General features: G+C 27.8%; 52 non-coding genes across 52 annotated transcripts; all 52 read left to right on the top strand.

Annotated features, from left to right (window-relative positions):
- The first annotated feature begins 32 nt into the window (after window positions 1-32).
- On the top strand, window positions 33-113 carry Trnas-uga. Its single transcript has one exon. It is a non-coding gene; the product is annotated as a tRNA-Ser (tRNA).
- Window positions 114-672: 559 nt separating this feature from the next.
- Trnas-gcu lies at window positions 673-754 on the top strand. Its single transcript has one exon. It is a non-coding gene; the product is annotated as a tRNA-Ser (tRNA).
- An 850-nt stretch (window positions 755-1,604) lies between these two features.
- Window positions 1,605-1,685, top strand: Trnas-uga. Its single transcript has one exon. It is a non-coding gene; the product is annotated as a tRNA-Ser (tRNA).
- Window positions 1,686-2,240: 555 nt separating this feature from the next.
- Trnas-gcu lies at window positions 2,241-2,322 on the top strand. The gene has a single exon. It is a non-coding gene; the product is annotated as a tRNA-Ser (tRNA).
- A 266-nt stretch (window positions 2,323-2,588) lies between these two features.
- Trnaf-gaa lies at window positions 2,589-2,661 on the top strand. Its single transcript has one exon. It is a non-coding gene; the product is annotated as a tRNA-Phe (tRNA).
- Window positions 2,662-3,172: 511 nt separating this feature from the next.
- Trnas-uga lies at window positions 3,173-3,254 on the top strand. The gene has a single exon. It is a non-coding gene; the product is annotated as a tRNA-Ser (tRNA).
- A 558-nt stretch (window positions 3,255-3,812) lies between these two features.
- On the top strand, window positions 3,813-3,894 carry Trnas-gcu. Its single transcript has one exon. It is a non-coding gene; the product is annotated as a tRNA-Ser (tRNA).
- A 265-nt stretch (window positions 3,895-4,159) lies between these two features.
- Trnaf-gaa lies at window positions 4,160-4,232 on the top strand. Its single transcript has one exon. It is a non-coding gene; the product is annotated as a tRNA-Phe (tRNA).
- A 512-nt stretch (window positions 4,233-4,744) lies between these two features.
- Window positions 4,745-4,826, top strand: Trnas-uga. The gene has a single exon. It is a non-coding gene; the product is annotated as a tRNA-Ser (tRNA).
- A 557-nt stretch (window positions 4,827-5,383) lies between these two features.
- Trnas-gcu lies at window positions 5,384-5,465 on the top strand. The gene has a single exon. It is a non-coding gene; the product is annotated as a tRNA-Ser (tRNA).
- Window positions 5,466-5,731: 266 nt separating this feature from the next.
- Trnaf-gaa lies at window positions 5,732-5,804 on the top strand. The gene has a single exon. It is a non-coding gene; the product is annotated as a tRNA-Phe (tRNA).
- Window positions 5,805-6,317: 513 nt separating this feature from the next.
- Window positions 6,318-6,399, top strand: Trnas-uga. The gene has a single exon. It is a non-coding gene; the product is annotated as a tRNA-Ser (tRNA).
- A 560-nt stretch (window positions 6,400-6,959) lies between these two features.
- Window positions 6,960-7,041, top strand: Trnas-gcu. Its single transcript has one exon. It is a non-coding gene; the product is annotated as a tRNA-Ser (tRNA).
- A 266-nt stretch (window positions 7,042-7,307) lies between these two features.
- Window positions 7,308-7,380, top strand: Trnaf-gaa. Its single transcript has one exon. It is a non-coding gene; the product is annotated as a tRNA-Phe (tRNA).
- A 512-nt stretch (window positions 7,381-7,892) lies between these two features.
- Window positions 7,893-7,974, top strand: Trnas-uga. Its single transcript has one exon. It is a non-coding gene; the product is annotated as a tRNA-Ser (tRNA).
- A 560-nt stretch (window positions 7,975-8,534) lies between these two features.
- Trnas-gcu lies at window positions 8,535-8,616 on the top strand. The gene has a single exon. It is a non-coding gene; the product is annotated as a tRNA-Ser (tRNA).
- A 266-nt stretch (window positions 8,617-8,882) lies between these two features.
- On the top strand, window positions 8,883-8,955 carry Trnaf-gaa. Its single transcript has one exon. It is a non-coding gene; the product is annotated as a tRNA-Phe (tRNA).
- A 511-nt stretch (window positions 8,956-9,466) lies between these two features.
- On the top strand, window positions 9,467-9,548 carry Trnas-uga. Its single transcript has one exon. It is a non-coding gene; the product is annotated as a tRNA-Ser (tRNA).
- Window positions 9,549-10,107: 559 nt separating this feature from the next.
- On the top strand, window positions 10,108-10,189 carry Trnas-gcu. Its single transcript has one exon. It is a non-coding gene; the product is annotated as a tRNA-Ser (tRNA).
- Window positions 10,190-10,455: 266 nt separating this feature from the next.
- Trnaf-gaa lies at window positions 10,456-10,528 on the top strand. The gene has a single exon. It is a non-coding gene; the product is annotated as a tRNA-Phe (tRNA).
- A 511-nt stretch (window positions 10,529-11,039) lies between these two features.
- On the top strand, window positions 11,040-11,121 carry Trnas-uga. The gene has a single exon. It is a non-coding gene; the product is annotated as a tRNA-Ser (tRNA).
- Window positions 11,122-11,680: 559 nt separating this feature from the next.
- Trnas-gcu lies at window positions 11,681-11,762 on the top strand. The gene has a single exon. It is a non-coding gene; the product is annotated as a tRNA-Ser (tRNA).
- A 266-nt stretch (window positions 11,763-12,028) lies between these two features.
- Window positions 12,029-12,101, top strand: Trnaf-gaa. The gene has a single exon. It is a non-coding gene; the product is annotated as a tRNA-Phe (tRNA).
- A 511-nt stretch (window positions 12,102-12,612) lies between these two features.
- Window positions 12,613-12,694, top strand: Trnas-uga. Its single transcript has one exon. It is a non-coding gene; the product is annotated as a tRNA-Ser (tRNA).
- Window positions 12,695-13,254: 560 nt separating this feature from the next.
- On the top strand, window positions 13,255-13,336 carry Trnas-gcu. The gene has a single exon. It is a non-coding gene; the product is annotated as a tRNA-Ser (tRNA).
- Window positions 13,337-13,602: 266 nt separating this feature from the next.
- Window positions 13,603-13,675, top strand: Trnaf-gaa. The gene has a single exon. It is a non-coding gene; the product is annotated as a tRNA-Phe (tRNA).
- Window positions 13,676-14,186: 511 nt separating this feature from the next.
- On the top strand, window positions 14,187-14,268 carry Trnas-uga. Its single transcript has one exon. It is a non-coding gene; the product is annotated as a tRNA-Ser (tRNA).
- A 560-nt stretch (window positions 14,269-14,828) lies between these two features.
- Trnas-gcu lies at window positions 14,829-14,910 on the top strand. The gene has a single exon. It is a non-coding gene; the product is annotated as a tRNA-Ser (tRNA).
- Window positions 14,911-15,176: 266 nt separating this feature from the next.
- Trnaf-gaa lies at window positions 15,177-15,249 on the top strand. Its single transcript has one exon. It is a non-coding gene; the product is annotated as a tRNA-Phe (tRNA).
- A 513-nt stretch (window positions 15,250-15,762) lies between these two features.
- Window positions 15,763-15,844, top strand: Trnas-uga. The gene has a single exon. It is a non-coding gene; the product is annotated as a tRNA-Ser (tRNA).
- A 560-nt stretch (window positions 15,845-16,404) lies between these two features.
- Trnas-gcu lies at window positions 16,405-16,486 on the top strand. The gene has a single exon. It is a non-coding gene; the product is annotated as a tRNA-Ser (tRNA).
- Window positions 16,487-16,752: 266 nt separating this feature from the next.
- Trnaf-gaa lies at window positions 16,753-16,825 on the top strand. The gene has a single exon. It is a non-coding gene; the product is annotated as a tRNA-Phe (tRNA).
- Window positions 16,826-17,337: 512 nt separating this feature from the next.
- Trnas-uga lies at window positions 17,338-17,419 on the top strand. Its single transcript has one exon. It is a non-coding gene; the product is annotated as a tRNA-Ser (tRNA).
- Window positions 17,420-17,981: 562 nt separating this feature from the next.
- Window positions 17,982-18,063, top strand: Trnas-gcu. Its single transcript has one exon. It is a non-coding gene; the product is annotated as a tRNA-Ser (tRNA).
- Window positions 18,064-18,329: 266 nt separating this feature from the next.
- On the top strand, window positions 18,330-18,402 carry Trnaf-gaa. Its single transcript has one exon. It is a non-coding gene; the product is annotated as a tRNA-Phe (tRNA).
- A 512-nt stretch (window positions 18,403-18,914) lies between these two features.
- Trnas-uga lies at window positions 18,915-18,995 on the top strand. The gene has a single exon. It is a non-coding gene; the product is annotated as a tRNA-Ser (tRNA).
- A 553-nt stretch (window positions 18,996-19,548) lies between these two features.
- On the top strand, window positions 19,549-19,630 carry Trnas-gcu. The gene has a single exon. It is a non-coding gene; the product is annotated as a tRNA-Ser (tRNA).
- Window positions 19,631-19,896: 266 nt separating this feature from the next.
- On the top strand, window positions 19,897-19,969 carry Trnaf-gaa. Its single transcript has one exon. It is a non-coding gene; the product is annotated as a tRNA-Phe (tRNA).
- A 512-nt stretch (window positions 19,970-20,481) lies between these two features.
- Window positions 20,482-20,563, top strand: Trnas-uga. Its single transcript has one exon. It is a non-coding gene; the product is annotated as a tRNA-Ser (tRNA).
- Window positions 20,564-21,117: 554 nt separating this feature from the next.
- Window positions 21,118-21,199, top strand: Trnas-gcu. The gene has a single exon. It is a non-coding gene; the product is annotated as a tRNA-Ser (tRNA).
- Window positions 21,200-21,463: 264 nt separating this feature from the next.
- Trnaf-gaa lies at window positions 21,464-21,536 on the top strand. Its single transcript has one exon. It is a non-coding gene; the product is annotated as a tRNA-Phe (tRNA).
- A 513-nt stretch (window positions 21,537-22,049) lies between these two features.
- Trnas-uga lies at window positions 22,050-22,131 on the top strand. The gene has a single exon. It is a non-coding gene; the product is annotated as a tRNA-Ser (tRNA).
- A 554-nt stretch (window positions 22,132-22,685) lies between these two features.
- Window positions 22,686-22,767, top strand: Trnas-gcu. The gene has a single exon. It is a non-coding gene; the product is annotated as a tRNA-Ser (tRNA).
- A 264-nt stretch (window positions 22,768-23,031) lies between these two features.
- On the top strand, window positions 23,032-23,104 carry Trnaf-gaa. Its single transcript has one exon. It is a non-coding gene; the product is annotated as a tRNA-Phe (tRNA).
- Window positions 23,105-23,616: 512 nt separating this feature from the next.
- Trnas-uga lies at window positions 23,617-23,698 on the top strand. Its single transcript has one exon. It is a non-coding gene; the product is annotated as a tRNA-Ser (tRNA).
- A 553-nt stretch (window positions 23,699-24,251) lies between these two features.
- Trnas-gcu lies at window positions 24,252-24,333 on the top strand. The gene has a single exon. It is a non-coding gene; the product is annotated as a tRNA-Ser (tRNA).
- A 264-nt stretch (window positions 24,334-24,597) lies between these two features.
- Trnaf-gaa lies at window positions 24,598-24,670 on the top strand. The gene has a single exon. It is a non-coding gene; the product is annotated as a tRNA-Phe (tRNA).
- A 512-nt stretch (window positions 24,671-25,182) lies between these two features.
- Trnas-uga lies at window positions 25,183-25,264 on the top strand. Its single transcript has one exon. It is a non-coding gene; the product is annotated as a tRNA-Ser (tRNA).
- A 555-nt stretch (window positions 25,265-25,819) lies between these two features.
- Trnas-gcu lies at window positions 25,820-25,901 on the top strand. Its single transcript has one exon. It is a non-coding gene; the product is annotated as a tRNA-Ser (tRNA).
- Window positions 25,902-26,167: 266 nt separating this feature from the next.
- Window positions 26,168-26,240, top strand: Trnaf-gaa. The gene has a single exon. It is a non-coding gene; the product is annotated as a tRNA-Phe (tRNA).
- A 512-nt stretch (window positions 26,241-26,752) lies between these two features.
- Trnas-uga lies at window positions 26,753-26,834 on the top strand. Its single transcript has one exon. It is a non-coding gene; the product is annotated as a tRNA-Ser (tRNA).
- A 551-nt stretch (window positions 26,835-27,385) lies between these two features.
- Window positions 27,386-27,467, top strand: Trnas-gcu. Its single transcript has one exon. It is a non-coding gene; the product is annotated as a tRNA-Ser (tRNA).
- The last annotated feature ends 19 nt before the right edge of the window (window positions 27,468-27,486 follow it).

Raw genomic sequence — 27,486 nt, 5'->3', positions numbered from 1 at the left:
AACATGAAGAAAAGCAATCTCTTTCACAATGAGCTGCGATGGCCGAGTGGTTAAGGCGTTGGACTTGAAATCAATGGGGATTCCCCACGTAGGTTCAAATCCTGCTTGCAGCGAGATAAAGTAACTTGCAGTATTTTTTGTTTCTATTACTGGTATTTAGTTTTGTTAAAGCCCCCTATTATCATCATACTCCACAATGAGAAATATTTTAAATTTGCGTTTGATTATTGTTTATTTTTTTCCTCAAATATGTGTATGTATATTGAGTTACATTATTTTAATAATTTATTTATTACAATAAAACAAAATAGAAAGAAAAAGGTTGTGAAAATAATAGTCTAAATGTTAAAAACATAGAAAGCGCGAAGCATTGTTGGTAACACTAATATCTAAGCTAGAATCTGGACTTTTTGACAAAATTTAATTTAAAGATATTTCATTGTAGATGTCATGTTGGTAACTTCCAAACTTTAATTTGTTAATTACATGGGAACGAACAAAATTTTACTTAAAAAAATGTATTGAATATTATAGTTGCAATACAATAGTATTAAAAATATGGAAAAATGGAAATATTAATTCTTAAGTAGCAAACAGTTTTCTTCCACTTTTTTAAGTAATATTGGTTATTGCTTTTGTTTGACATTTATTGAAAAAACAAGATTGAATTAAGACGAAGTGACCGAGTGGTTAAGGTGATGGGCTGCTAATCCATTGTGCTCTGCACACGTGGGTTCGAATCCCATCTTTGTCGAAATGGTTGTTGATTAATATTCCATTTTTCTTTTAATATTTGTTTCAGTTACTTTTTTACTGTTTTAAAGTAAATTATTTTATTTTGATATTCAAGCTAAAAATGGATTACTACTTTCAACTTAATTTAAACGTGATCAATATTTAGAAAAATTTAAGCTGTATCTACCGACATAAAACTTTTCCTTATAAAATATGGTAAAGTGGAAAATATTATTAAACAATAGATTCTTAAATTGATTTTGTAGTCAACTTGCGATATAATCAGGCTAAATAGCTCAGTAGGGAGAGCGTCAGACTGAAGATCTGAAGGTCCCTGGTTTAAATCCGGGTTTCGGCATCGGTTCAAGATTCGCATTTCTTCTTTACTTCTTTGATCAAATTGTATAAATTAACTGATTTTTAAATTGTGAAAGGGGGACTAAGTTTTTTTATTTGATAAAAGCTTAAACCACGTAATCATGAAAAACAAAACTTATGTTAATCTTCCTCCTCATTTTCATCATTGAAATTTTCTTAATATTTATAAGCAAAAATAATAAGATGGACTGATTTACAAATTCTACAAAAGAGTAAAAGTAAATTTATTTCAATTCATGTTTTAGACATGCAGTATAATGTCTGCGTTATCCATCTAAAGACATGCTTAATTATTCATGTATTTCATATATTACAAATATTTAGTACGTAATTATAATCCATGAACACTTATTTTATTTATTTTGAGTATTTATTTTCCAAACACAAGATTAGATAATTGAAAATGTTAGGAAAATTACTTTTAATAAATGAAGTAAAAACCACAGAGTAATATGGTTTAACATGAAGAAAAGCAATCTCTTTCACAATGAGCTGCGATGGCCGAGTGGTTAAGGCGTTGGACTTGAAATCAATGGGGATTCCCCACGTAGGTTCAAATCCTGCTTGCAGCGAGATAAAGTAACTTGCAGTATTTTTTGTTTCTATTACTGGTATTTAGTTTTGTTAAAGCCCCCTATTATCATCATACTCCACAATGAGAAATATTTTAAATTTGCGTTTGATTATTGTTTATTTTTTCCTCAAATATGTGTATGTATATTGAGTTACATTATTTTAATAATTTATTTATTACAATAAAACAAAATAGAAAGAAAAGGTTGTGAAAATAATAGTCTAAATGTTAAAAACATAGAAAGCGCGAAGCATTGTTGGTAACACTAATATCTAAGCTAGAATCTGGACTTTTGACAAAATTTAATTTAAAGATATTTCATTGTAGATGTCATGTTGGTAACTTCTAAACTTTAATTTGTTAATTACATGGGAACGAATAAAATTTTACTTAAAAAATGTATTGAATATTATAGTTGCAATACAATAGTATTAAAAATATGGAAAAATGGAAATATTAATTCTTAAGTAGCAAACAGTTTTCTTCCCCTTTTTTAAGTAATATTGGTTATTGCTTTTGTTTGACATTTATTGAAAAAACAAGATTGAATTAAGACGAAGTGACCGAGTGGTTAAGGTGATGGGCTGCTAATCCATTGTGCTCTGCACACGTGGGTTCGAATCCCATCTTTGTCGAAATGGTTGTTGATTAATATTCCATTTTTCTTTTAATATTTGTTTCAGTTACTTTTTTACTGTTTTAAAGTAAATTATTTTATTTTGATATTCAAGCTAAAAATGGATTACTACTTTCAACTTAATTTAAACGTGATCAATATTTAGAAAAATTTAAGCTGTATCTACCGACATAAAACTTTTCCTTATAAAATATGGTAAAGTGGAAAATATTATTAAACAATAGATTCTTAAATTGATTTTGTAGTCAACTTGCGATATAATCAGGCTAAATAGCTCAGTAGGGAGAGCGTCAGACTGAAGATCTGAAGGTCCCTGGTTCAAATCCGGGTTTCGGCATCGGTTCAAGATTCGCATTTCTTCTTTACTTCTTTGATCAAATTGTATAAATTAACTGATTTTTAAATTGTGAAAGGGGGACTAAGTTTTTTATTTGATAAAAGCTTAAACCACGTAATCATGAAAAACAAAACTTATGTTAATCTTCCTCCTCATTTTCATCATTGAAATTTTCTTAATATTTATAAGCAAAAATAATAAGATGGACTGATTTACAAATTCTACAAAAGAGTAAAAGTAAATTTATTTCAATTCATGTTTTAGACATGCAGTATAATGTCTGCGTTATCCATCTAAAGACATGCTTAATTATTCATGTATTTCATATATTACAAATATTTAGTACGTAATTATAATCCATGAACACTTATTTTATTTATTTTGAGTATTTATTTTCCAAACACAAGATTAGATAATTGAAAATGTTAGGAAAATTACTTTTAATAAATGAAGTAAAAAACCACAGAGTAATATGGTTTAACATGAAGAAAAGCAATCTCTTTCACAATGAGCTGCGATGGCCGAGTGGTTAAGGCGTTGGACTTGAAATCCAATGGGGATTCCCCACGTAGGTTCAAATCCTGCTTGCAGCGAGATAAAGTAACTTGCAGTATTTTTTGTTTCTATTACTGGTATTTAGTTTTGTTAAAGCCCCCTATTATCATCATACTCCACAATGAGAAATATTTTAAATTTGCGTTTGATTATTGTTTATTTTTTTCCTCAAATATGTGTATGTATATTGAGTTACATTATTTTAATAATTTATTTATTACAATAAAACAAAATAGAAAGAAAAAGGTTGTGAAAATAATAGTCTAAATGTTAAAAACATAGAAAGCGCGAAGCATTGTTGGTAACACTAATATCTAAGCTAGAATCTGGACTTTTTGACAAAATTTAATTTAAAGATATTTCATTGTAGATGTCATGTTGGTAACTTCTAAACTTTAATTTGTTAATTACATGGGAACGAATAAAATTTTACTTAAAAAAATTTATTGAATATTATATTTGCAATACAATAGTATTAAAATATGGAAAAATGGAAATATTAATTCTTAAGTAGCAAACAGTTTTCTTCCACTTTTTTAAGTAATATTGGTTATTGCTTTTGTTTGACATTTATTGAAAAAACAAGATTGAATTAAGACGAAGTGACCGAGTGGTTAAGGTGATGGACTGCTAATCCATTGTGCTCTGAACACGTGGGTTCGAATTCCATCTTTGTCGAAATGGTTGTTGATTAATATTCCATTTTCTTTTAATATTTGTTTCAGTTACTTTTTTACTGTTTTAAAGTAAATTATTTTATTTTGATATTCAAGCTAAAAATGGATTACTACTTTCAACTTAATTTAAACGTGATCAATATTTAGAAAAATTTAAGCTGTATCTACCGACATAAAACTTTTCCTTATAAAATATGGTAAAGTGGAAAATATTATTAAACAATAGATTCTTAAATTGATTTTGTAGTCAACTTGCGATATAATCAGCCGAAATAGCTCAGTAGGGAGAGCGTCAGACTGAAGATCTGAAGGTCCCTGGTTCAAATCCGGGTTTCGGCATCGGTTCAAGATTCGCATTTCTTCTTTACTTCTTTGATCAAATTGTATAAATTAACTGATTTTTAAATTGTGAAAGGGGGACTAAGTTTTTTATTTGATAAAAGCTTAAACCACGTAATCATGAAAAACAAAACTTATGTTAATCTTCCTCCTCATTTTCATCATTGAAATTTTCTTAATATTTATAAGCAAAAATAATAAGATGGACTGATTTACAAATTCTACAAAAGAGTAAAAGTAAATTTATTTCAATTCATGTTTTAGACATGCAGTATAATGTCTGCGTTATCCATCTAAAGACATGCTTAATTATTCATGTATTTCATATATTACAAATATTTAGTACGTAATTATAATCCATGAACACTTATTTTATTTATTTTGAGTATTTATTTTCCAAACACAAGATTAGATAATTGAAAAATGTTAGGAAAATTACTTTTAATAAATGAAGTAAAAAACCACAGAGTAATATGGTTTAACATGAAGAAAAGCAATCTCTTTCACAATGAGCTGCGATGGCCGAGTGGTTAAGGCGTTGGACTTGAAATCCAATGGGGATTCCCCACGTAGGTTCAAATCCTGCTTGCAGCGAGATAAAGTAACTTGCAGTATTTTTTGTTTCTATTACTGGTATTTAGTTTTGTTAAAGCCCCCTATTATCATCATACTCCACAATGAGAAATATTTTAAATTTGCGTTTGATTATTGTTTATTTTTTTCCTCAAATATGTGTATGTATATTGAGTTACATTATTTTAATAATTTATTTATTACAATAAAACAAAATAGAAAGAAAAAGGTTGTGAAAATAATAGTCTAAATGTTAAAAACATAGAAAGCGCGAAGCATTGTTGGTAACACTAATATCTAAGCTAGAATCTGGACTTTTTGACAAAATTTAATTTAAAGATATTTCATTGTAGATGTCATGTTGGTAACTTCTAAACTTTAATTTGTTAATTACATGGGAACGAATAAAATTTTACTTAAAAATGTATTGAATATTATAGTTGCAATACAATAGTATTAAAAATATGGAAAAATGGAAATATTAATTCTTAAGTAGCAAACAGTTTTCTTCCACTTTTTTAAGTAATATTGGTTATTGCTTTTGTTTGACATTTATTGAAAAAACAAGATTGAATTAAGACGAAGTGACCGAGTGGTTAAGGTGATGGACTGCTAATCCATTGTGCTCTGCACACGTGGGTTCGAATCCCATCTTTGTCGAAATGGTTGTTGATTAATATTCCATTTTTCTTTTAATATTTGTTTCAGTTACTTTTTTACTGTTTTAAAGTAAATTATTTTATTTTGATATTCAAGCTAAAAATGGATTACTACTTTCAACTTAATTTAAACGTGATCAATATTTAGAAAAATTTAAGCTGTATCTACCGACATAAAACTTTTCCTTATAAAATATGGTAAAGTGGAAAATATTATTAAACAATAGATTCTTAAATTGATTTTGTAGTCAACTTGCGATATAATCAGCCGAAATAGCTCAGTAGGGAGAGCGTCAGACTGAAGATCTGAAGGTCCCTGGTTCAAATCCGGGTTTCGGCATCGGTTCAAGATTCGCATTTCTTCTTTACTTCTTTGATCAAATTGTATAAATTAACTGATTTTTAAATTGTGAAAGGGGGGACTAAGTTTTTTATTTGATAAAAGCTTAAACCACGTAATCATGAAAAACAAAACTTATGTTAATCTTCCTCCTCATTTTCATCATTGAAATTTTCTTAATATTTATAAGCAAAAATAATAAGATGGACTGATTTACAAATTCTACAAAAGAGTAAAAGTAAATTTATTTCAATTCATGTTTTAGACATGCAGTATAATGTCTGCGTTATCCATCTAAAGACATGCTTAATTATTCATGTATTTCATATATTACAAATATTTAGTACGTAATTATAATCCATGAACACTTATTTTATTTATTTTGAGTATTTATTTTCCAAACACAAGATTAGATAATTGAAAAATGTTAGGAAAATTACTTTTAATAAATGAAGTAAAAAACCACAGAGTAATATGGTTTAACATGAAGAAAAGCAATCTCTTTCACAATGAGCTGCGATGGCCGAGTGGTTAAGGCGTTGGACTTGAAATCCAATGGGGATTCCCCACGTAGGTTCAAATCCTGCTTGCAGCGAGATAAAGTAACTTGCAGTATTTTTTGTTTCTATTACTGGTATTTAGTTTTGTTAAAGCCCCCTATTATCATCATAGTCCACAATGAGAAATATTTTAAATTTGTGTTTGATTATTGTTTATTTTTTTCCTCAAATATGTGTATGTATATTGAGTTACATTATTTTAATAATTTATTTATTACAATAAAACAAAATAGAAAGAAAAAGGTTGTGAAAATAATAGTCTAAATGTTAAAAACATAGAAAGCGCGAAGCATTGTTGGTAACACTAATATCTAAGCTAGAATCTGGACTTTTTGACAAAATTTAATTTAAAGATATTTCATTGTAGATGTCATGTTGGTAACTTCCAAACTTTAATTTGTTAATTACATGGGAACGAACAATATTTTACTTAAAAAAATGTATTGAATATTATAGTTGCAATACAATAGTATTAAAAATATGGAAAAAATGGAAATATTAATTCTTAAGTAGCAAACAGTTTTCTTCCCCTTTTTTAAGTAATATTGGTTATTGCTTTTGTTTGACATTTATTGAAAAAACAAGATTGAATTAAGACGAAGTGACCGAGTGGTTAAGGTGATGGACTGCTAATCCATTGTGCTCTGCACACGTGGGTTCGAATCCCATCTTTGTCGAAATGGTTGTTGATTAATATTCCATTTTTCTTTTAATATTTGTTTCAGTTACTTTTGTACTGTTTTAAAGTAAATTATTTTATTTTGATATTCAAGCTAAAAATGGATTACTACTTTCAACTTAATTTAAACGTGATCAATATTTAGAAAAATTTAAGCTGTATCTACCGACATAAAACTTTTCCTTATAAAATATGGTAAAGTGGAAAATATTATTAAACAATAGATTCTTAAATTGATTTTGTAGTCAACTTGCGATATAATCAGCCGAAATAGCTCAGTAGGGAGAGCGTCAGACTGAAGATCTGAAGGTCCCTGGTTCAAATCCGGGTTTCGGCATCGGTTCAAGATTCGCATTTCTTCTTTACTTCTTTGATCAAATTGTATAAATTAACTGATTTTTAAATTGTGAAAGGGGGACTAAGTTTTTTATTTGATAAAAGCTTAAACCACGTAATCATGAAAAACAAAACTTATGTTAATCTTCCTCCTCATTTTCATCATTGAAATTTTCTTAATATTTATAAGCAAAAATAATAAGATGGACTGATTTACAAATTCTACAAAAGAGTAAAAGTAAATTTATTTCAATTCATGTTTTAGACATGCAGTATAATGTCTGCGTTATCCATCTAAAGACATGCTTAATTATTCATGTATTTCATATATTACAAATATTTAGTACGTAATTATAATCCATGAACACTTATTTTATTTATTTTGAGTATTTATTTTCCAAACACAAGATTAGATAATTGAAAAATGTTAGGAAAATTACTTTTAATAAATGAAGTAAAAAACCACAGAGTAATATGGTTTAACATGAAGAAAAGCAATCTCTTTCACAATGAGCTGCGATGGCCGAGTGGTTAAGGCGTTGGACTTGAAATCCAATGGGGATTCCCCACGTAGGTTCAAATCCTGCTTGCAGCGAGATAAAGTAACTTGCAGTATTTTTTGTTTCTATTACTGGTATTTAGTTTTGTTAAAGCCCCCTATTATCATCATACTCCACAATGAGAAATATTTTAAATTTGCGTTTGATTATTGTTTATTTTTTTCCTCAAATATGTGTATGTATATTGAGTTACATTATTTTAATAATTTATTTATTACAATAAAATAAAATAGAAAGAAAAAGGTTGTGAAAATAATAGTCTAAATGTTAAAAACATAGAAAGCGCGAAGCATTGTTGGTAACACTAATATCTAAGCTAGAATCTGGACTTTTTGACAAAATTTAATTTAAAGATATTTCATTGTAGATGTCATGTTGGTAACTTCCAAACTTTAATTTGTTAATTACATGGGAACGAACAATATTTTACTTAAAAAAATGTATTGAATATTATAGTTGCAATACAATAGTATTAAAAATATGGAAAAAATGGAAATATTAATTCTTAAGTAGCAAACAGTTTTCTTCCACTTTTTTAAGTAATATTGGTTATTGCTTTTGTTTGACATTTATTGAAAAAACAAGATTGAATTAAGACGAAGTGACCGAGTGGTTAAGGTGATGGACTGCTAATCCATTGTGCTCTGCACACGTGGGTTCGAATCCCATCTTTGTCGAAATGGTTGTTGATTAATATTCCATTTTTCTTTTAATATTTGTTTCAGTTACTTTTGTACTGTTTTAAAGTAAATTATTTTATTTTGATATTCAAGCTAAAAATTGATTACTACTTTCAACTTAATTTAAACGTGATCAATATTTAGAAAAATTTAAGCTGTATCTACCGACATAAAACTTTTCCTTATAAAATATGGTAAAGTGGAAAATATTATTAAACAATAGATTCTTAAATTGACTTTGTAGTCAACTTGCGATATAATCAGCCGAAATAGCTCAGTATGGAGAGGGTCAGACTGAAGATCTGAAGGTCCCTGGTTCAAATCCGGGTTTTGGCATCGGTTCAAGATTCGCATTTCTTCTTTACTTCTTTGATCAAATTGTATAAATTAACTGATTTTTAAATTGTGAAAGGGGGACTAAGTTTTTTATTTGAAAAAAGCTTAAACCACGTAATCATGAAAAACAAAACTTATGTTAATCTTCCTCCTCATTTTCATCATTGAAATTTTCTTAATATTTATAAGCAAAATAATAAGATGGACTGATTTACAAATTCTACAAAAGAGTAAAAGTAAATTTATTTCAATTCATGTTTTAGACATGCAGTATAATGTCTGCGTTATCCATCTAAAGACATGCTTAATTATTCATGTATTTCATATATTACAAATATTTAGTACGTAATTATAATCCATGAACACTTATTTTATTTATTTTGAGTATTTATTTTCCAAACACAAGATTAGATAATTGAAAAATGTTAGGAAAATTACTTTTAATAAATGAAGTAAAAAACCACAGAGTAATATGGTTTAACATGAAGAAAAGCAATCTCTTTCACAATGAGCTGCGATGGCCGAGTGGTTAAGGCGTTGGACTTGAAATCCAATGGGGATTCCCCACGTAGGTTCAAATCCTGCTTGCAGCGAGATAAAGTAACTTGCAGTATTTTTTGTTTCTATTACTGGTATTTAGTTTTGTTAAAGCCCCCTATTATCATCATAGTCCACAATGAGAAATATTTTAAATTTGTGTTTGATTATTGTTTATTTTTTTCCTCAAATATGTGTATGTATATTGAGTTACATTATTTTAATAATTTATTTATTACAATAAAATAAAATAGAAAGAAAAAGGTTGTGAAAATAATAGTCTAAATGTTAAAAACATAGAAAGCGCGAAGCATTGTTGGTAACACTAATATCTAAGCTAGAATCTGGACTTTTTGACAAAATTTAATTTATAGATATTTCATTGTAGATGTCATGTTGGTAACTTCTAAACTTTAATTTGTTAATTACATGGGAACGAATAAGATTTTACTTAAAATATTTGTTGAATATTATAGTTACAATACAATAGTATTAAAATTATGGAAAAAATGGAAATATTAATTCTTAAGTAGCAAACAGTCTTATTCCACTTTTTTAAGTAATATTGGTTATTGCTTTTGTTTGACATTTATTGAAAAAACAAGATTGAATTAAGACGAAGTGACCGAGTGGTTAAAGTGATGGACTGCTAATCCATTGTGCTCTGCACACGTGGGTTCGAATCCCATCTTTGTCGAAATGGTTGTTGATTAATATTCCATTTTTCTTTTAATATTTGTTTCAGTTACTTTTGTACTGTTTTAAAGTAAATTATTTTATTTTGATATTCAAGCTAAAAATTGATTACTACTTTCAACTTAATTTAAACGTGATCAATATTTAGAAAAATTTAAGCTGTATCTACCGACATAAAACTTTTCCTTATAAAATATAGTAAAGTGGAAAATATTATTAAACAATAGATTCTTAAATTGACTTTGTAGTCAACTTGCGATATAATCAGCCGAAATAGCTCAGTAGGGAGAGGGTCAGACTGAAGATCTGAAGGTCCCTGGTTCAAATCCGGGTTTCGGCATCGGTTCAAGATTCGCATTTCTTCTTTACTTCTTTGATCAAATTGTATAAATTAACTGATTTTTAAATTGTGAAAGGGGGACTAAGTTTTTTATTTGATAAAAGCTTAAACCACGTAATCATGAAAAACAAAACTTATGTTAATCTTCCTCCTCATTTTCATCATTGAAATTTTCTTAATATTTATAAGCAAAATAATAAGATGGACTGATTTACAAATTCTACAAAAGAGTAAAAGTAAATTTATTTCAATTCATGTTTTAGACATGCAGTATAATGTCTGCGTTATCCATCTAAAGACATGCTTAATTATTCATGTATTTCATATATTACAAATATTTAGTACGTAATTATAATCCATGAACACTTATTTTATTTATTTTGAGTATTTATTTTCCAAACACAAGATTAGATAATTCAAAAATGTTAGGAAAATTACTTTTAATAAATGAAGTAAAAAACCACAGAGTAATATGGTTTAACATGAAGAAAAGCAATCTCTTTCACAATGAGCTGCGATGGCCGAGTGGTTAAGGCGTTGGACTTGAAATCCAATGGGGATTCCCCACGTAGGTTCAAATCCTGCTTGCAGCGAGATAAAGTAACTTGCAGTATTTTTTGTTTCTATTACTGGTATTTAGTTTTGTTAAAGCCCCCTATTATCATCATAGTCCACAATGAGAAATATTTTAAATTTGTGTTTGATTATTGTTTATTTTTTTCCTCAAATATGTGTATGTATATTGAGTTACATTATTTTAATAATTTATTTATTACAATAAAACAAAATAGAAAGAAAAAGGTTGTGAAAATAATAGTCTAAATGTTAAAAACATAGAAAGCGCGAAGCATTGTTGGTAACACTAATATCTAAGCTAGAATCTGGACTTTTTGACAAAATTTAATTTAAAGATATTTCATTGTAGATGTCATGTTGGTAACTTCTAAACTTTAATTTGTTAATTACATGGGAACGAATAAAATTTTACTTAAAATATTTGTTGAATATTATAGTTACAATACAATAGTATTAAAATTATGGAAAAAATGGAAATATTAATTCTTAAGTAGCAAACAGTTTTATTCCACTTTTTTAAGTAATATTGGTTATTGCTTTTGTTTGACATTTATTGAAAAAACAAGATTGAATTAAGACGAAGTGACCGAGTGGTTAAAGTGATGGACTGCTAATCCATTGTGCTCTGCACACGTGGGTTCGAATCCCATCTTTGTCGAAATGGTTGTTGATTAATATTCCATTTTTCTTTTAACATTTGTTTCAGTTACTTTTGTACTGTTTTAAAGTAAATTATTTTATTTTGATATTCAAGCTAAAAATTGATTACTACTTTCAACTTAATTTAAACGTGATCAATATTTAGAAAAATTTAAGCTGTATCTACCGACATAAAACTTTTCCTTATAAAATATAGTAAAGTGGAAAATATTATTAAACAATAGATTCTTAAATTGACTTTGTAGTCAACTTGCGATATAATCAGCCGAAATAGCTCAGTAGGGAGAGGGTCAGACTGAAGATCTGAAGGTCCCTGGTTCAAATCCGGGTTTCGGCATCGGTTCAAGATTCGCATTTCTTCTTTACTTCTTTGATCAAATTGTATAAATTAACTGATTTTTAAATTGTGAAAGGGGGACTAAGTTTTTTATTTGAAAAAAGCTTAAACCACGTAATCATGAAAAACAAAACTTATGTTAATCTTCCTCCTCATTTTCATCATTGAAATTTTCTTAATATTTATAAGCAAAATAATAAGATGGACTGATTTACAAATTCTACAAAAGAGTAAAAGTAAATTTATTTCAATTCATGTTTTAGACATGCAGTATAATGTCTGCGTTATCCATCTAAAGACATGCTTAATTATTCATGTATTTCATATATTACAAATATTTAGTACGTAATTATAATCCATGAACACTTATTTTATTTATTTTGAGTATTTATTTTCCAAACACAAGATTAGATAATTGAAAAATGTTAGGAAAATTACTTTTAATAAATGAAGTAAAAAACCACAGAGTAATATGGTTTAACATGAAGAAAAGCAATCTCTTTCACAATGAGCTGCGATGGCCGAGTGGTTAAGGCGTTGGACTTGAAATCCAATGGGGATTCCCCACGTAGGTTCAAATCCTGCTTGCAGCGAGATAAAGTAACTTGCAGTATTTTTTGTTTCTATTACTGGTATTTAGTTTTGTTAAAGCCCCCTATTATCATCATACTCCACAATGAGAAATATTTTAAATTTGCGTTTGATTATTGTTTATTTTTTTCCTCAAATATGTGTATGTATATTGAGTTACATTATTTTAATAATTTATTTATTACAATAAAACAAAATAGAAAGAAAAAGGTTGTGAAAATAATAGTCTAAATGTTAAAAACATAGAAAGCGCGAAGCATTGTTGGTAACACTAATATCTAAGCTAGAAGCTGGACTTTTTGACAAAATTTAATTTAAAGATATGTCATTGTAGATGTCATGTTGGTAACTTCTAAACTTTAATTTGTTAATTACATGGGAACGAACAAAATTTTAGTTAAAAAAATGTATTGAATATTATAGTTGCAATACAATAGTATTAAAAATATGGAAAAAATGGAAATATTAATTCTTAAGTAGCAAACAGTTTTCTTCCACTTTTTTAAGTAATATTGGTTATTGCTTTTGTTTGACATTTATTGAAAAAGCAAGATTGCAATAAGACGAAGTGACCGAGTGGTTAAGGTGATGGACTGCTAATCCATTGTGCTCTGCACACGTGGGTTCGAATCCCATCTTTGTCGAAATGGTTGTTGATTAATATTCCATTTTTCTTTTAATATTTGTTTCAGTTACTTTTGTACTGTTTTAAAGTAAATTATTTTATTTTGATATTCAAGCTAAAAATTGATTACTACTTTCAACTTAATTTAAACGTGATCAATATTTAGAAAAATTTAAGCTGTATCTACCGACATAAAACTTTTCCTTATAAAATATGGTAAAGTGGAAAATATTATTAAACAATAGATTCTTAAATTGATTTTGTAGTCAACTTGCGATATAATCAGCCGAAATAGCTCAGTAGGGAGAGCGTCAGACTGAAGATCTGAAGGTCCCTGGTTCAAATCCGGGTTTCGGCATCGGTTCAAGATTCGCATTTCTTCTTTACTTCTTTGATCAAATTGTATAAATTAACTGATTTTTAAATTGTGAAAGGGGGACTAAGTTTTTTATTTGAAAAAAGCTTAAACCACGTAATCATGAAAAACAAAACTTATGTTAATCTTCCTCCTCATTTTCATCATTGAAATTTTCTTAATATTTATAAGCAAAATAATAAGATGGACTGATTTACAAATTCTACAAAAGAGTAAAAGTAAATTTATTTCAATTCATGTTTTAGACATGCAGTATAATGTCTGCGTTATCCATCTAAAGACATGCTTAATTATTCATGTATTTCATATATTACAAATATTTAGTACGTAATTATAATCCATGAACACTTATTTTATTTATTTTGAGTATTTATTTTCCAAACACAAGATTAGATAATTGAAAAATGTTAGGAAAATTACTTTTAATAAATGAAGTAAAAAACCACAGAGTAATATGGTTTAACATGAAGAAAAGCAATCTCTTTCACAATGAGCTGCGATGGCCGAGTGGTTAAGGCGTTGGACTTGAAATCCAATGGGGATTCCCCACGTAGGTTCAAATCCTGCTTGCAGCGAGATAAAGTAACTTGCAGTATTTTTTGTTTCTATTACTGGTATTTAGTTTTGTTAAAGCCCCCTATTATCATCATACTCCACAATGAGAAATATTTTAAATTTGCGTTTGATTATTGTTTATTTTTTTCCTCAAATATGTGTATGTATATTGAGTTACATTATTTTAATAATTTATTTATTACAATAAAACAAAATAGAAAGAAAAAGGTTGTGAAAATAATAGTCTAAATGTTAAAAACATAGAAAGCGCGAAGCATTGTTGGTAACACTAATATCTAAGCTAGAATCTGGACTTTTTGACAAAATTTAATTTAAAGATATGTCATTGTAGATGTCATGTTGGTAACTTCTAAACTTTAATTTGTTAATTACATGGGAACGAACAAAATTTTAGTTAAAAAAATGTATTGAATATTATAGTTGCAATACAATAGTATTAAAAATATGGAAAAAATGGAAATATTAATTCTTAAGTAGCAAACAGTTTTCTTCCACTTTTTTAAGTAATATTGGTTATTGCTTTTGTTTGACATTTATTGAAAAAGCAAGATTGCAATAAGACGAAGTGACCGAGTGGTTAAGGTGATGGACTGCTAATCCATTGTGCTCTGCACACGTGGGTTCGAATCCCATCTTTGTCGAAATGGTTGTTGATTAATATTCCATTTTTCTTTTAATATTTGTTTCAGTTACTTTTTTACTGTTTTAAAGTAAATTATTTTATTTTGATATTCAAGCTAAAGATGGATTACTACTTTCAACTTAATTTAAACGTCATCAATATTTAGAAAAATTTAAGCTGTATGTACCGACATAAGACTTTTCCTTATAAAATATGGTAAAGTGGAAAATATTATTAAACAATACATTCTTAAATTGATTTTGTAGTCAACTTGCGATAAAATCAGCCGAAATAGCTCAGTAGGGAGAGGGTCAGACTGAAGATCTGAAGGTCCCTGGTTCAAATCCGGGTTTCGGCATCGGTTCAAGATTCGCATTTCTTCTTTACTTCTTTGATCAAATTGTATAAATTAACTGATTTTTAAATTGTGAAAGGGGGACTAAGTTTTTTATTTGATAAAAGCTTAAACCACGTAATCATGAAAAACAAAACTTATGTTAATCTTCCTCCTCATTTTCATCATTGAAATTTTCTTAATATTTATAAGCAAAAATAATAAGATGGACTGATTTACAAATTCTACAAAAGAGTAAAAGTAAATTTATTTCAATTCATGTTTTAGACATGCAGTATAATGTCTGCGTTATCCATCTAAAGACATGCTTAATTATTCATGTATTTCATATATTACAAATATTTAGTACGTAATTATAATCCATGAACACTTATTTTATTTATTTTGAGTATTTATTTTCCAAACACAAGATTAGATAATTGAAAAATGTTAGGAAAATTACTTTTAATAAATGAAGTAAAAAAACCACAGAGTAATATGGTTTAACATGAAGAAAAGCAATCTCTTTCACAATGAGCTGCGATGGCCGAGTGGTTAAGGCGTTGGACTTGAAATCCAATGGGGATTCCCCACGTAGGTTCAAATCCTGCTTGCAGCGAGATAAAGTAACTTGCAGTATTTTTTTGTTTCTATTACTGGTATTTAGTTTTGTTAAAGCCCCCTATTATCATCATACTCCACAATGAGAAATATTTTAAATTTGCGTTTGATTATTGTTTATTTTTTTCCTCAAATATGTGTATGTATATTGAGTTACATTATTTTAATAATTTATTTATTACAATAAAATAAAATAGAAAGAAAAAGGTTGTGAAAATAATAGTCTAAATGTTAAAAACATAGAAAGCGCGAAGCATTGTTGGTAACACTAATATCTAAGCTAGAATCTGGACTTTTTGACAAAATTTAATTTATAGATATTTCATTGTAGATGTCATGTTGGTAACTTCTAAACTTTAATTTGTTAATTACATGGGAACGAATAAAATTTTACTTAAAATATTTGTTGAATATTATAGTTACAATACAATAGTATTAAAAATATGGAAAAAATGGAAATATTAATTCTTAAGTAGCAAACAGTTTTTTTCCACTTTTTTAAGTAATATTGGTTATTGCTTTTGTTTGACATTTATTGAAAAAACAAGATTGCAATAAGACGAAGTGACCGAGTGGTTAAGGTGATGGACTGCTAATCCATTGTGCTCTGCACACGTGGGTTCGAATCCCATCTTTGTCGAAATGGTTGTTGATTAATATTCCATTTTTCTTTTAATATTTGTTTCAGTTACTTTTTTACTGTTTTAAAGTAAATTATTTTATTTTGATATTCAAGCTAAAGATGGATTACTACTTTCAACTTAATTTAAACGTGATCAATATTTAGAAAAATTTAAGCTGTATGTACCGACATAAAACTTTTCCTTATAAAATATGGTAAAGTGGAAAATATTATTAAACAATAGATTCTTAAATTGATTTTGTAGTCAACTTGCGATATAATCAGCTGAAATAGCTCAGTAGGGAGAGCGTCAGACTGAAGATCTGAAGGTCCCTGGTTCAAATCCGTGTTTCGGCATCGGTTCAAGATTCGCATTTCTTCTTTACTTCTTTGATCAAATTGTATAAATTAACTGATTTTTAAATTGTGAAAGGGGGACTAAGTTTTTTATTTGATAAAAGCTTAAACCACGTAATCATGAAAAACAAAACTTATGTTAATCTTCCTCCTCATTTTCATCATTGAAATTTTCTTAATATTTATAAGCAAAAATAATAAGATGGACTGATTTACAAATTCTACAAAAGAGTAAAAGTAAATTTATTTCAATTCATGTTTTAGACATGCAGTATAATGTCTGCGTTATCCATCTAAAGACATGCTTAATTATTCATGTATTTCATATATTACAAATATTTAGTACGTAATTATAATCCATGAACACTTATTTTATTTATTTTGAGTATTTATTTTCCAAACACAAGATTAGATAATTGAAAAATGTTAGGAAAATTACTTTTAATAAATGAAGTAAAAAACCACAGAGTAATATGGTTTAACATGAAGAAAAGCAATCTCTTTCACAATGAGCTGCGATGGCCGAGTGGTTAAGGCGTTGGACTTGAAATCCAATGGGGATTCCCCACGTAGGTTCAAATCCTGCTTGCAGCGAGATAAAGTAACTTGCAGTATTTTTTGTTTCTATTACTGGTATTTAGTTTTGTTAAAGCCCCCTATTATCATCATACTCCACAATGAGAAATATTTTAAATTTGCGTTTGATTATTGTTTATTTTTTTCTCAAATATGTGTATGTATATTGAGTTACATTATTTTAATAATTTATTTATTACAATAAAATAAAATAGAAAGAAAAAGGTTGTGAAAATAATAGTCTAAATGTTAAAAACATAGAAAGCGCGAAGCATTGTTGGTAACACTAATATCTAAGCTAGAATCTGGACTTTTTTGACAAAATTTAATTTAAAGATATTTCATTGTAGATGTCATGTTGGTAACTTCTAAACTTTAATTTGTTAATTACATGGGAACGAATAAAATTTTACTTAAAAAAATGTATTGAATATTATAGTTGCAATACAATAGTATTAAAAATATGGAAAAAATGGAAATATTAATTTTTAAGTAGCAAACAGTTTTCTTCCACTTTTTTTTAAGTAATATTAGTTATTGCTTTTGTTTGACATTTATTGAAAAAACAAGATTGCAATAAGACGAAGTGACCGAGTGGTTAAGGTGATGGACTGCTAATCCATTGTGCTCTGCACACGTGGGTTCGAATCCCATCTTTGTCGAAATGGTTGTTGATTAATATTCCATTTTTCTTTTAATATTTGTTTCAGTTACTTTTTTACTGTTTTAAAGTAAATTATTTTATTTTGATATTCAAGCTAAAAATGGATTACTACTTTCAACTTAATTTAAACGTGATCAATATTTAGAAAAATTTAAGCTGTATCTACCGACATAAAACTTTTCCTTATAAAATATGGTAAAGTGGAAAATATTATTAAACAATAGATTCTTAAATTGATTTTGTAGTCAACTTGCGATATAATCAGCCGAAATAGCTCAGTAGGGAGAGCGTCAGACTGAAGATCTGAAGGTCCCTGGTTCAAATCCGGGTTTCGGCATCGGTTCAAGATTCGCATTTCTTCTTTACTTCTTTGATCAAATTGTATAAATTAACTGATTTTTAAATTGTGAAAGGGGGACTAAGTTTTTTATTTGATAAAAGCTTAAACCACGTAATCATGAAAAACAAAACTTATGTTAATCTTCCTCCTCATTTTCATCATTGAAATTTTCTTAATATTTATAAGCAAAAATAATAAGATGGACTGATTTACAAATTCTACAAAAGAGTAAAAGTAAATTTATTTCAATTCATGTTTTAGACATGCAGTATAATGTCTGCGTTATCCATCTAAAGACATGCTTAATTATTCATGTATTTCATATATTACAAATATTTAGTACGTAATTATAATCCATGAACACTTATTTTATTTATTTTGAGTATTTATTTTCCAAACACAAGATTAGATAATTCAAAAATGTTAGGAAAATTACTTTTAATAAATGAAGTAAAAAACCACAGAGTAATATGGTTTAACATGAAGAAAAGCAATCTCTTTCACAATGAGCTGCGATGGCCGAGTGGTTAAGGCGTTGGACTTGAAATCCAATGGGGATTCCCACGTAGGTTCAAATCCTGCTTGCAGCGAGATAAAGTAACTTGCAGTATTTTTGTTTCTATTACTGGTATTTAGTTTTGTTAAAGCCCCTATTATCATCATACTCCACAATGAGAAATATTTTAAATTTGTGTTTGATTATTGTTTATTTTTTCCTCAAATATGTGTATGTATATTGAGTTACATTATTTTAATAATTTATTTATTACAATAAAATAAAATAGAAAGAAAAAGGTTGTGAAAATAATAGTCTAAATGTTAAAAACATAGAAAGCGCGAAGCATTGTTGGTAACACTAATATCTAAGCTAGAATCTGGACTTTTTGACAAAATTTAATTTAAAGATATTTCATTGTAGATGTCATGTTGGTAACTTCTAAACTTTAATTTGTTAATTACATGGGAACGAATAAAATTTTACTTAAAAAATGTATTGAATATTATAGTTGCAATACAATAGTATTAAAAATATGGAAAAATGGAAATATTAATTCTTAAGTAGCAAACAGTTTTCTTCCACTTTTTTAAGTAATATTGGTTATTGCTTTTGTTTGACATTTATTGAAAAACAAGATTGAATAAGACGAAGTGACCGAGTGGTTAAGGTGATGGACTGCTAATCCATTGTGCTCTGCACACGTGGGTTCGAATCCCATCTTTGTCGAAATGGTTGTTGATTAATATTCCATTTTTCTTTTAATATTTGTTTCAGTTACTTTTTTACTGTTTTAAAGTAAATTATTTTATTTTGATATTCAAGCTAAAAATGGATTACTACTTTCAACTTAATTTAAACGTGATCAATATTTAGAAAAATTTAAGCTGTATCTACCGACATAAAACTTTTCCTTATAAAATATGGTAAAGTGGAAAATATTATTAAACAATAGATTCTTAAATTGATTTTGTAGTCAACTTGCGATATAATCAGCCGAAATAGCTCAGTAGGGAGAGCGTCAGACTGAAGATCTGAAGGTCCCTGGTTCAAATCCGGGTTTCGGCATCGGTTCAAGATTCGCATTTCTTCTTTACTTCTTTGATCAAATTGTATAAATTAACTGATTTTTAAATTGTGAAAGGGGGACTAAGTTTTTTATTTGATAAAAGCTTAAACCACGTAATCATGAAAAACAAAACTTATGTTAATCTTCCTCCTCATTTTCATCATTGAAATTTTCTTAATATTTATAAGCAAAAATAATAAGATGGACTGATTTACAAATTCTACAAAAGAGTAAAAGTAAATTTATTTCAATTCATGTTTTAGACATGCAGTATAACGTCTGCGTTATCCATCTAAAGACATGCTTAATTATTCATGTTTTTCATATATTACAAATATTTAGTACGTAATTATAATCCATGAACACTTATTTTATTTATTTTTAGTATTTATTTTCCAAACACAAGATTAGATAATTCAAAAATGTTAGGAAAATTACTTTTAATAAATGAAGTAAAAAACCACAGAGTAATATGGTTTAACATGAAGAAAAGCAATCTCTTTCACAATGAGCTGCGATGGCCGAGTGGTTAAGGCGTTGGACTTGAAATCCAATGGGGATTCCCCACGTAGGTTCAAATCCTGCTTGCAGCGAGATAAAGTAACTTGCAGTATTTTTTGTTTCTATTACTGGTATTTAGTTTTGTTAAAGCCCCCTATTATCATCATACTCCACAATGAGAAATATTTTAAATTTGCGTTTGATTATTGTTTATTTTTTTCCCAAATATGTGTATGTATATTGAGTTACATTATTTTAATAATTTATTTATTACAATAAAATAAAATAGAAAGAAAAAGGTTGTGAAAATAATAGTCTAAATGTTAAAAACATAGAAAGCGCGAAGCATTGTTGGTAACACTAATATCTAAGCTAGACTCTGGACTTTTTGACAAAATTTAATTTAAAGATATTTCATTGTAGATATCATGTTGGTAACTTCTAAACTTTAATTTGTTAATTACATGGGAACGAACAAAATTTTACTTAAAAAAATGTATTGAATATTATAGTTGCAATACAATAGTATTAAAATATGGAAAAATGGAAATATTAATTCTTAAGTAGCAAACAGTTTTCTTCCACTTTTTAAGTAATATTGGTTATTGCTTTTGTTTGACATTTATTGAAAAACAAGATTGAATAAGACGAAGTGACCGAGTGGTTAAGGTGATGGACTGCTAATCCATTGTGCTCTGCACACGTGGGTTCGAATCCCATCTTTGTCGAAATGGTTGTTGATTAATATTCCATTTTTCTTTTAATATTTGTTTCAGTTACTTTTTACTGTTTTAAAGTAAATTATTTTATTTTGATATTCAAGCTAAAATGGATTACTACTTTCAACTTAATTTAAACGTGATCAATATTTAGAAAAATTTAAGCTGTATCTACCGACATAAAACTTTTCCTTATAAAATATGGTAAAGTGGAAAATATTATTAAACAATAGATTCTTAAATTGATTTTGTAGTCAACTTGCGATATAATCAGCCGAAATAGCTCAGTAGGGAGAGCGTCAGACTGAAGATCTGAAGGTCCCTGGTTCAAATCCGGGTTTCGGCATCGGTTCAAGATTCGCATTTCTTCTTTACTTCTTTGATCAAATTGTATAAATTAACTGATTTTTAAATTGTGAAAGGGGGGACTAAGTTTTTTATTTGATAAAAGCTTAAACCACGTAATCATGAAAAACAAAACTTATGTTAATCTTCCTCCTCATTTTCATCATTGAAATTTTCTTAATATTTATAAGCAAAAATAATAAGATGGACTGATTTACAAATTCTACAAAAGAGTAAAAGTAAATTTATTTCAATTCATGTTTTAGACATGCAGTATAACGTCTGCGTTATCCATCTAAAGACATGCTTAATTATTCATGTTTTTCATATATTACAAATATTTAGTACGTAATTATAATCCATGAACACTTATTTTATTTATTTTTAGTATTTATTTTCCAAACACAAGATTAGATAATTCAAAAATGTTAGGAAAATTACTTTTAATAAATGAAGTAAAAAACCACAGAGTAATATGGTTTAACATGAAGAAAAGCAATCTCTTTCACAATGAGCTGCGATGGCCGAGTGGTTAAGGCGTTGGACTTGAAATCCAATGGGGATTCCCCACGTAGGTTCAAATCCTGCTTGCAGCGAGATAAAGTAACTTGCAGTATTTTTTGTTTCTATTACTGGTATTTAGTTTTGTTAAAGCCCCCTATTATCATCATACTCCACAATGAGAAATATTTTAAATTTGCGTTTGATTATTGTTTATTTTTTTCTCAAATATGTGTATGTATATTGAGTTACATTATTTTAATAATTTATTTATTACAATAAAATAAAATAGAAAGAAAAAGGTTGTGAAAATAATAGTCTAAATGTTAAAAACATAGAAAGCGCGAAGCATTGTTGGTAACACTAATATCTAAGCTAGAATCTGGACTTTTTGACAAAATTTAATTTAAAGATATTTCATTGTAGATGTCATGTTGGTAACTTCTAAACTTTAATTTGTTAATTACATGGGAACGAATAAAATTTTACTTAAAAAATGTATTGAATATTATAGTTGCAATACAATAGTATTAAAAATATGGAAAAATGGAAATATTAATTCTTAAGTAGCAAACAGTTTTCTTCCACTTTTTAAGTAATATTGGTTATTGCTTTTGTTTGACATTTATTGAAAAACAAGATTGAATAAGACGAAGTGACCGAGTGGTTAAGGTGATGGACTGCTAATCCATTGTGCTCTGCACACGTGGGTTCGAATCCCATCTTTGTCGAAATGGTTGTTGATTAATATTCCATTTTTCTTTTAATATTTGTTTCAGTTACTTTTTACTGTTTTAAAGTAAATTATTTTATTTTGATATTCAAGCTAAAATGGATTACTACTTTCAACTTAATTTAAACGTGATCAATATTTAGAAAAATTTAAGCTGTATCTACCGACATAAAACTTTTCCTTATAAAATATGGTAAAGTGGAAAATATTATTAAACAATAGATTCTTAAATTGATTTTGTAGTCAACTTGCGATATAATCAGCCGAAATAGCTCAGTAGGGAGAGCGTCAGACTGAAGATCTGAAGGTCCCTGGTTCAAATCCGGGTTTCGGCATCGGTTCAAGATTCGCATTTCTTCTTTACTTCTTTGATCAAATTGTATAAATTAACTGATTTTTAAATTGTGAAAGGGGGACTAAGTTTTTTATTTGATAAAAGCTTAAACCACGTAATCATGAAAAACAAAACTTATGTTAATCTTCCTCCTCATTTTCATCATTGAAATTTTCTTAATATTTATAAGCAAAAATAATAAGATGGACTGATTTACAAATTCTACAAAAGAGTAAAAGTAAATTTATTTCAATTCATGTTTTAGACATGCAGTATAACGTCTGCGTTATCCATCTAAAGACATGCTTAATTATTCATGTTTTTCATATATTACAAATATTTAGTACGTAATTATAATCCATGAACACTTATTTTATTTATTTTTAGTATTTATTTTCCAAACACAAGATTAGATAATTCAAAAATGTTAGGAAAATTACTTTTAATAAATGAAGTAAAAAACCACAGAGTAATATGGTTTAACATGAAGAAAAGCAATCTCTTTCACAATGAGCTGCGATGGCCGAGTGGTTAAGGCGTTGGACTTGAAATCCAATGGGGATTCCCCACGTAGGTTCAAATCCTGCTTGCAGCGAGATAAAGTAACTTGCAGTATTTTTTGTTTCTATTACTGGTATTTAGTTTTGTTAAAGCCCCCTATTATCATCATACTCCACAATGAGAAATATTTTAAATTTGCGTTTGATTATTGTTTATTTTTTCCTCAAATATGTGTATGTATATTGAGTTACATTATTTTAATAATTTATTTATTACAATAAAATAAAATAGAAAGAAAAAGGTTGTGAAAATAATAGTCTAAATGTTAAAAACATAGAAAGCGCGAAGCATTGTTGGTAACACTAATATCTAAGCTAGAATCTGGACTTTTTGACAAAATTTAATTTAAAGATATTTCATTGTAGATGTCATGTTGGTAACTTCTAAACTTTAATTTGTTAATTACATGGGAACGAATAAAATTTTACTTAAAAATGTATTGAATATTATAGTTGCAATACAATAGTATTAAAAATATGGAAAAATGGAAATATTAATTCTTAAGTAGCAAACAGTTTTCTTCCACTTTTTAAGTAATATTGGTTATTGCTTTTGTTTGACATTTATTGAAAAACAAGATTGAATAAGACGAAGTGACCGAGTGGTTAAGGTGATGGACTGCTAATCCATTGTGCTCTGCACACGTGGGTTCGAATCCCATCTTTGTCGAAATGGTTGTTGATTAATATTCCATTTTTCTTTTAATATTTGTTTCAGTTACTTTTTACTGTTTTAAAGTAAATTATTTTATTTTGATATTCAAGCTAAAATGGATTACTACTTTCAACTTAATTTAAACGTGATCAATATTTAGAAAAATTTAAGCTGTATCTACCGACATAAAACTTTTCCTTATAAAATATGGTAAAGTGGAAAATATTATTAAACAATAGATTCTTAAATTGATTTTGTAGTCAACTTGCGATATAATCAGCCGAAATAGCTCAGTAGGGAGAGCGTCAGACTGAAGATCTGAAGGTCCCTGGTTCAAATCCGGGTTTCGGCATCGGTTCAAGATTCGCATTTCTTCTTTACTTCTTTGATCAAATTGTATAAATTAACTGATTTTTAAATTGTGAAAGGGGGACTAAGTTTTTTATTTGATAAAAGCTTAAACCACGTAATCATGAAAAACAAAACTTATGTTAATCTTCCTCCTCATTTTCATCATTGAAATTTTCTTAATATTTATAAGCAAAAATAATAAGATGGACTGATTTACAAATTCTACAAAAGAGTAAAAGTAAATTTATTTCAATTCATGTTTTAGACATGCAGTATAACGTCTGCGTTATCCATCTAAAGACATGCTTAATTATTCATGTTTTTCATATATTACAAATATTTAGTACGTAATTATAATCCATGAACACTTATTTTATTTATTTTTAGTATTTATTTTCCAAACACAAGATTAGATAATTCAAAAATGTTAGGAAAATTACTTTTAATAAATGAAGTAAAAAACCACAGAGTAATATGGTTTAACATGAAGAAAAGCAATCTCTTTCACAATGAGCTGCGATGGCCGAGTGGTTAAGGCGTTGGACTTGAAATCCAATGGGGATTCCCCACGTAGGTTCAAATCCTGCTTGCAGCGAGATAAAGTAACTTGCAGTATTTTTTGTTTCTATTACTGGTATTTAGTTTTGTTAAAGCCCCCTATTATCATCATACTCCACAATGAGAAATATTTTAAATTTGCGTTTGATTATTGTTTATTTTTTTCTCAAATATGTGTATGTATATTGAGTTACATTATTTTAATAATTTATTTATTACAATAAAATAAAATAGAAAGAAAAAGGTTGTGAAAATAATAGTCTAAATGTTAAAAACATAGAAAGCGCGAAGCATTGTTGGTAACACTAATATCTAAGCTAGAATCTGGACTTTTTGACAAAATTTAATTTAAAGATATTTCATTGTAGATGTCATGTTGGTAACTTCTAAACTTTAATTTGTTAATTACATGGGAACGAATAAAATTTTACTTAAAAAAATGTATTGAATATTATAGTTGCAATACAATAGTATTAAAAATATGGAAAAATGGAAATATTAATTCTTAAGTAGCAAACAGTTTTCTTCCACTTTTTAAGTAATATTGGTTATTGCTTTTGTTTGACATTTATTGAAAAACAAGATTGAATAAGACGAAGTGACCGAGTGGTTAAGGTGATGGACTGCTAATCCATTGTGCTCTGCACACGTGGGTTCGAATCCCATCTTTGTCGAAATGGTTGTTGATTAATATTCCATTTTTCTTTTAATATTTGTTTCAGTTACTTTTTTACTGTTTTAAAGTAAATTATTTTATTTTGATATTCAAGCTAAAAATGGATTACTACTTTCAACTTAATTTAAACGTGATCAATATTTAGAAAAATTTAAGCTGTATCTACCGACATAAAACTTTTCCTTATAAAATATGGTAAAGTGGAAAATATTATTAAACAATAGATTCTTAAATTGATTTTGTAGTCAACTTGCGATATAATCAGCCGAAATAGCTCAGTAGGGAGAGCGTCAGACTGAAGATCTGAAGGTCCCTGGTTCAAATCCGGGTTTCGGCATCGGTTCAAGATTCGCATTTCTTCTTTACTTCTTTGATCAAATTGTATAAATTAACTGATTTTTAAATTGTGAAAGGGGGACTAAGTTTTTTATTTGATAAAAGCTTAAACCACGTAATCATGAAAAACAAAACTTATGTTAATCTTCCTCCTCATTTTCATCATTGAAATTTTCTTAATATTTATAAGCAAAAATAATAAGATGGACTGATTTACAAATTCTACAAAAGAGTAAAAGTAAATTTATTTCAATTCATGTTTTAGACATGCAGTATAATGTCTGCGTTATCCATCTAAAGACATGCTTAATTATTCATGTATTTCATATATTACAAATATTTAGTACGTAATTATAATCCATGAACACTTATTTTATTTATTTTTAGTATTTATTTTCCAAACACAAGATTAGATAATTCAAAAATGTTAGGAAAATTACTTTTAATAAATGAAGTAAAAAACCACAGAGTAATATGGTTTAACATGAAGAAAAGCAATCTCTTTCACAATGAGCTGCGATGGCCGAGTGGTTAAGGCGTTGGACTTGAAATCCAATGGGGATTCCCCACGTAGGTTCAAATCCTGCTTGCAGCGAGATAAAGTAACTTGCAGTATTTTTTGTTTCTATTACTGGTATTTAGTTTTGTTAAAGCCCCCTATTATCATCATACTCCACAATGAGAAATATTTTAAATTTGCGTTTGATTATTGTTTATTTTTTTCTCAAATATGTGTATGTATATTGAGTTACATTATTTTAATAATTTATTTATTACAATAAAATAAAATAGAAAGAAAAAGGTTGTGAAAATAATAGTCTAAATGTTAAAAACATAGAAAGCGCGAAGCATTGTTGGTAACACTAATATCTAAGCTAGAATCTGGACTTTTTGACAAAATTTAATTTAAAGATATTTCATTGTAGATGTCATGTTGGTAACTTCTAAACTTTAATTTGTTAATTACATGGGAACGAATAAAATTTTACTTAAAAAAATGTATTGAATATTATAGTTGCAATACAATAGTATTAAAAATATGGAAAAATGGAAATATTAATTCTTAAGTAGCAAACAGTTTTCTTCCACTTTTTAAGTAATATTGGTTATTGCTTTTGTTTGACATTTATTGAAAAACAAGATTAAGACGAAGTGACCGAGTGGTTAAGGTGATGGACTGCTAATCCATTGTGCTCTGCACACGTGGGTTCGAATCCCATCTTTGTCGAAATGGTTGTTGATTAATA

Source organism: Xenia sp. Carnegie-2017, unplaced genomic scaffold (assembly GCF_021976095.1).
Source record: "Xenia sp. Carnegie-2017 unplaced genomic scaffold, XeniaSp_v1 HiC_scaffold_6, whole genome shotgun sequence".
NCBI classification, from domain to species: domain Eukaryota; kingdom Metazoa; phylum Cnidaria; class Anthozoa; order Malacalcyonacea; family Xeniidae; genus Xenia; species Xenia sp. Carnegie-2017.
This window is presented reverse-complemented; position numbering and strand designations above follow the sequence as displayed.